This window comes from Hemicordylus capensis, chromosome 5 (assembly GCF_027244095.1).
Source record: "Hemicordylus capensis ecotype Gifberg chromosome 5, rHemCap1.1.pri, whole genome shotgun sequence".
In the NCBI taxonomy this organism is placed as follows: Eukaryota; Metazoa; Chordata; class Lepidosauria; order Squamata; family Cordylidae; genus Hemicordylus; species Hemicordylus capensis.
Genome location: NC_069661.1, coordinates 6,640,573 through 6,647,220, shown reverse-complemented (window position 1 = coordinate 6,647,220; position 6,648 = coordinate 6,640,573). Strand labels below are relative to the sequence as shown.

The window sequence follows — 6,648 nt, the reverse complement described above, 5'->3', positions numbered from 1 at the left end:
TGCCTTGCATTGGGATGGGAGACTGCAGGTGGGTGCTAGATGCCCCTGAAGGGATGGGGCTGAGGCTTAGTGTTGGAGTCTCTGCTTTGCCTACAGAAGGTCAGAAGGTTCAGCCCTGGCAGCATCTCCACAATAGGGCTGAGAAAGACTCCTGCCCGGAACCTTGGAGAAGCCACTGCCAGTCTGTGTAGACAACCCTGAGCGAGATGGACCAAGGGCCTGACTTGGTAGAAGGCAGCGTCCAATGTCCCTCCATCCAGAAATCAACTCTGAATTAATTCTTGCCCTTCCTCTTCTCTTGCACTCCACAAACCAAACCAAACCAAACCAAACCAAACCAAACCCCTAAGGGCTTCTTCTGACTATGGGCTGTTTGAGGCCTCCATCCTCAGAAAGGAAGTGTTGTTTTCATTGCCTTCCCAGAAATCTCTGCTTTCCTTTGCACCTGCTGCTGTTATCAAGAGAAAGGAAGCTGACGTGTGGAGGACCACTTTGCAGCCAGCTGGCCGGTGTGCTCCTCCTCCCTCCCTCCTCCATTCCCAAACCATCACAGGAAGCAGGCCAGAAAGGAAGACGCCCCAACTTCACAGCTGCCGCTGGGTGAAGAGGAGGAGCAGGAAGAAGAGGACAGCAAGTCTCCGTGGCACTCCGGAATTGGGTCGGAATCACGTCCTTCACGGAATCACCTCTGCTTCCTCATCTCCGCCAGAGGCTGCAAGGATGAAGACCTCTCTGGTGGTCAGCCTGGTGGTCCTGCTCATGGCCTTTGCCTTCGTAGCCCAGACGCAATCTCGCCGTGGCTGTGAGTCCTCTTGTATTCCCTCTCTTGCTCTCCATTGCTCCCGAGTGAAGGCAGAAACGCATAGGACAGACGTGGCAAGCCTGATGGAAGAGAGCTGGTCTTGTGGTAGCCAGCATGACTTGTCCCCTTAAGCTAAGCAGGGTCCACCCTGGTTGCATAGGAATGGGAGACTACATGTGTGAACACTGTAAGATATTCCCCTCAGGGGATTGAGCTGCTCTGGGAAGAGCAGAAGGTCCCAAGTTCCCTCCCTGGCAGCATCTCTAAGACAGGACTGAGAGAGATTCCAGTCTGCAACCTTGGAGGAGCTACTGCCAGTCTGTGTAGACAATCCAGAGCTAGATGGACTAATGGTCTGACTCAGTATATGGCAGCTTCCTATGTGTTATGCAAGTATTAAAAGCATTTTAAAATCCAATTAGGAGCATAGGCAGCTGCTGCCTACCGAGTCGGACCATCAGTCCGTCTAGCTCAGTCTTGTCTGCACTGACTGGCAGCAGCTCTTCAATATTCAGATAGTGGTCTTTCCCAGCCCTACCTGAAGATGCTGCCAGGGACTGAACCTGGAACCTTCTGCGTGCAAAGCTGATGCTTTACCAGTGAGTTACAGCCCCATTCCCAGCCATAGTGGGAACACAGGAAGCTGCTGCCTATTGAGTCAGACCATCAGTCCGACTAGCTCCGACTTGTCTACACTGACTGGCAGCAGCTCTCCCAAGTTTCAGGCAGGAGTCTTTCCCAGCCCGACCTGGAGATACTGCCAGAGATTGCACTTGAGACCCTGTGCAGGCACACAGATGCTCTTCCTCTGAGCTACGCCCCCCTCCCCATAATAGGAAGCTGCCTTATACAGTGTGGGACCTTTGGTCCACCTAGCTCAATACTATCTATGCTGACTGGCAGCAGCTCTCCAAGATTTCAGGAAGGAATCTTTCCCATCCCTACCTGGAGATGCTGCCAGGGATTGAACCTGGGATCTTTGAGGTGCAAAAAGGAGATGCCCTTCTACTGAGCTACTTCCCCATCCCCCACGGGGAATATCTTACCCCACTCACGTGTAGTCACCCATCCAAATGCAAAGCAGGGTAGACCCTGCTTAAGAAAGAGGACAATGCCTGTAATGAAGCTCAACCTCGTTCTGTCAGTATCTTTCCCCTGCTTCTGGCTTCATTTATTTGACCGGTGTGGTGTGGTTTTCTGGGCTGCCGCCAGGTTCATTTTTTCTGTCGTTCAATGTCTGTGCAAATAATCTCCCCCAGCCAGCCAGCAGTCTGTGCACAGCACTTGTGCAATGCTAAGGAAACCTAAGCTGTAAAGCAAGACTTCCCTTGTTCCTCCAACACAGACCTCATTCAAAAACCACCGCTTTAAGAGATGAGTCAGAGTGCTTTCAGTTTTAAACTGGGCTCTAAACAATGTGGAAATGGCAAGTTAAAGTGCCCGGCTTAACATCCAAGCCATATGAACTGTAAAAAAATTGTAAAGGTGAAGTGTGCCGTCGAGTCGGTCTTTCCCCTAGTCTGAGAAACATACCAACAGGGATTTGAACCGGCAACCTCGGGCTTGATCATCAAGGCATTTCCCCTCTGCGCCCTTTTGTAAAAGGTAACGTGTGCCGTCGAGTCGATTTTGACTCCTGGCGCCCACAGAGCCCTGTGGTTGTCTTTGGTAGAATACAGGAGGGGTTGACCATTGCCTTCTCCCCGTGCAGTTTGTGATGATGCCTTTCAGCATCTTCCTATATCGCTGCTGCCTGATATAGGTGTTCCCCATAGTCTGGGAAACATACCAGCGGGGATTCAAACCAGCAGCCTTCTGCTTGTTAGTCCAGCATTTCCCTGCTACACCCACATATATCAAAGTTGTAGCAGAAGCAGAGAGTGATCATGAGGGAGCCAGGAGCTGGGGAGGTCAGGCATGGACAACCCATATTCTCTCCCCCACATTTGATCCAGGGTGGATGAAAAGCCGTCCTACTTAGCAACCATCTCCTGCACGATCACTCTCCTCTCCTCGATCTTTGCAAAAACACCACCACCGACCAAGAGCATGCAAAGCTCCTATCCTGGCTGGGCCTTCCTCTGACCCTCTTTAGGGTCCTGAGAACAGGCCCCTGGTCTTTTTCAGATTATAGGTCCTCCCTAGGAAGGCCTGTGGGTTTCTGGAATTGGTGCAAGGCCTTACACATTTCAAAGCACCGACACTCGTCAGAGGTTTCATAGGGGAGTCCGATGAGGCTGAGGAGGGAAGAACGGGCTGTTTCAACTCAGGTTTCGACCAGGTTTGATAAGGTGCTTGAGAGGAAGCGAGTGAGGTTGTTCAGGATAACATCAGCCCTGAGCAGGTGTGATGACCATGCAGCAAATTGCCTTTTCTTGGGCTTCAGGCTGGGCACTAAAAGCACGTTTCTCCTTTGCAGATTTACTACGAATAATGATAAGCGGTCCTGTGCTGATCCCAGGCTTAAATGGGTCAAGGAGAGAATCCATTCCTTCTTAGAAATCTAACCAGGTCCTGTTTCCACCTCCTGTACCCCCAGAAGGGAAGAGAAATGATCAACCTGGAGCTACCAGCTTGTGGAGGAAAGGAGGAAGTTATACAAGGTGGAACCCTAAGCTATCCATCTTCAAAGGGGATGCCTGCCTTGAATTTTTATTTTTTATTATTTTGAATAACCACATGTACACTTTGATTGTTCATTTATTCTTTGCATCGTAAAAAAATAAATAAAACAGAAGCAATTTGAAAACAGTTGCCTGACATCTTTGGGGATTAGTGGTAGGGTGGGATCCTGGGGACATCAAGAGTGTTAACCGATTGGTGCTGTCCATAGCTGTATTGGAGATGTCACAGGTACTAGCTACTTGATACTATCCTCAACTTGCTTATTGGTGCAATTGGGCACTAGAAAATCGTTACTGCCCAGAGCTGGCTGGGTACCATCATGGGTACTCACCATTTGGTCCCTCGATAAGTAGTTTGTTGCCACATGGGTGCTAGCCAATTAGTGCTGCACAAAGCGGGCTCAGATGAACATTTGTTCAGCAGGGTCCACCTTAGTTTGCATTTGAAAATCCTGCAAGATATTCCCCTTAGGGGATGGGGCCATAGGTCACCTTGGAGAGGTGCAGCCAGTCAGTGTAGACAGTATTGAGCTAGATCGACCAATGGTCTGACTTGGTATGAGGCAGCTTCCTGCATTAGTAACATCATGGGCACTCATCATTTACCACCATCCATAAGTAGCTTAGTAGTGTCACAGGCAATAGCCAATTGGTGCTGCCCAGATCTGGCTTGGTGACATCATGGGCATTAGCCATCAGGTGCCATCCACAACAAGATTAATGAGGGAACAGGTGGTAGCCAATTGGTGCTGCCCACAATTATGTTAACTTCTGGCTTTTTAATCAGTGGTAGGGATGTGCACAGGTTTGGCACTGAACCTTGGTTCGTGCACAATCCTAATCTGTGGAGGAAAGGTGATTGCACAGGAAACGAACCCAATATGCAGAAGGTACAGTATAGACTTCGGAACATAGGGAGCTGCCATTTCATCTTCAGGAAATGGCACTCATTCTCTAAATGCCTGCCTACAGGCAGTAATGGGCTGGATGAGGGATAACAAATTGAAGCTGAATCCAAGCAAGAAAGGAGGTGCTCATTGTGGGGGTTCAGAATCTGAGGGGTGAGTTAGATCTTCCTGTGCTGGATGGGGTTACACTCCCCCAGAAGGAGCAGGTGTGCAGCTTGGGAGGACTCCTGGACCCAGGCCTCACCCTGGTATCTCAGGTGGAGGCCATGGCCTGCTGTGCTTGCGGCTGATTCGACAGCTGTGCCCATTCCTTGAAGAGGATGACCTCAAAACAGTGGTGCATCAGCTGGTAACCTCCCGGCTTGACTATTGCAATGTGCTCTATGTGGGGCTGCCTTTGTACGTAGTCCAGAAACTTCAGTTAGTTCAGAATGCAGCAGCCAGATTGGTCTCTGGGGCAACCTGGAGAGACCATATTATGCCTGTTTTGAAACATGTTTCTGGGCAAAATACAAAGTGTTGGTTATTACCTTCAAAGCCCTGAACAGCTTAGGTCCGAGATATCTTAGAGAGCGCCTTCTTTTACATGATCCCCACTGCACGTTAAGGTCATCAGAGGAGGTCCGTCTCCAGTTACCACTGGTTCGTTTGGTGGCGACTCAGAGGTGGGCCTTCTCTGTAGCTGCTCCCTGGCTGTGGAATGCACTCCCAGCAGAAATTCACAATCTTAATTCCTTATTGACCTTCAAGAGAGCCCTTAAAACCCATTCGTTCAGCCTGACCTTTCACGGTTCTTAATTAGTTTTAATTGTTTTAATGTTAACCTGGTTTTCAGGGTTTTTATTGTTCTGATAGTTTAATTGTTTATTAAAATGAGTTTTAATTGGTGTTTATATTTATATTTCTGTTTTTAATTGTTATTGGTTTTAATGGCTTCTGTTTTTTAATTGTAAACCGCCCTGAGCCATTTTGGAAGGACGGTATAAACATCAAATGAATGAATGAATGAATGAATGAATACAATACTGAGTCAGACCCTTGGTCTATCTAGCTCGGTATTGTCTACACCAGGCATCCCCAAACTGCGGCCCTCCAGATGTTGCTTAACTACAACTCCCAGCATCCCTAGACACAATTTTTTGTGGCTGGGTATGCTGGGAGTTGTAGTTCAGCAACATCTGGAGGGCCACAGTTTGGGGATGCCTGGTCTACACAGACTGGCAGCGGCTTCTCCAAGCTTGCAGGCAGGAGTCTCTCTCAGCCCTATCTTGGAGAGGCTGCCTGGGAGGGAATTTGGGACCTTTTGCATGCAAACAGGTAGGTGCTCTTCCCCTAAGGGGAATCTCTTGCAGAGCTCACATGTAGTCTCCCATTCAAATGCAAAGCAGGGCAGACCCTGGTTAGCAAAGGGGACCAGTCATCCTCTAGCTATGTGCAAATGTAGTGGGTGGAGAACTCAGACAGCAACCCTCAGCATGAATCCTGGAAAGTGAGTGTGAAAAAAAAATATTTTTGTTAGTGGAAACTTGGAGGGTGGTGTGAGATGGCAGAAAGAGACTGCAGGAGTTTCCATGAGTTCTAGCTCTCTGCTAGGTGGCTGGTTCATGGCTTACCCTCCGTCTTGGAACCATAGAGTTGGGCTGGATCTTGGAGATCTTATCGTCTACCATCCCTTAGGAAATTCGTCCAGTGACTAGCCAGCATATTCCTAATCCCACATAGGCATGTGCAGAGTAGAAGGTGCTCTATCTCCGGTTTCCATCATATCTGCAATATCTCAGCTTTGCATGTCGTCCCCCCCCCCCCGCAATGACCAATGGTGGGGAACGGATCGGGATGTTCCCTTTCCATAATGCTGTGTTCCTGGGGTATGGAGAAAGTGAGGAGGTTAGTGCTTTGCTTACGGTGTGCTTGAGCAATCGAGGAAGCAGACAGGAGAGTCCTTCAGGCAGGGTTTTAAATCTGCAGACCATTCAAAGAGCCCACCACAAAAGAAGTGCATTCAAGAGATCATCTGCATGAATGTTGAAGTTGTCAAGGAACGAAGGGGTGTTCTCAGGAAAAAGGTGAGCTGGACATCAAGGTTTGAAATGAAGTTTGAGAAGGAGTCAGAAAGACAACATCTAACAGAATATGGAAGTACAGACTTCAATGGTTTGCCACTCTTGTTTCCATCACATTCAAAGGACAAGTTCAAAGCATCTTTAGATATTCTCCAGTTTTCCCCTCCCCTTTTCTTGTGAATTGTTACACCTCTGTCTTTTTAGCCTGCTTTCCAGTAGGCTTATGAGATCACCTGGCATTCTGTGCGTGT

At 48.7% G+C, this 6,648-nt stretch overlaps 1 long non-coding RNA gene across 1 annotated transcript; it reads left to right on the top strand.

The window, feature by feature from the left end:
- Positions 1–584: 584 nt before the first annotated feature.
- LOC128326124 (uncharacterized) lies at positions 585–3,551 on the top strand. Its single transcript, XR_008307857.1, has 2 exons — positions 585–802; positions 3,222–3,551. It is a non-coding gene; the product is annotated as an uncharacterized LOC128326124 (long non-coding RNA).
- Positions 3,552–6,648: the final 3,097 nt, after the last annotated feature.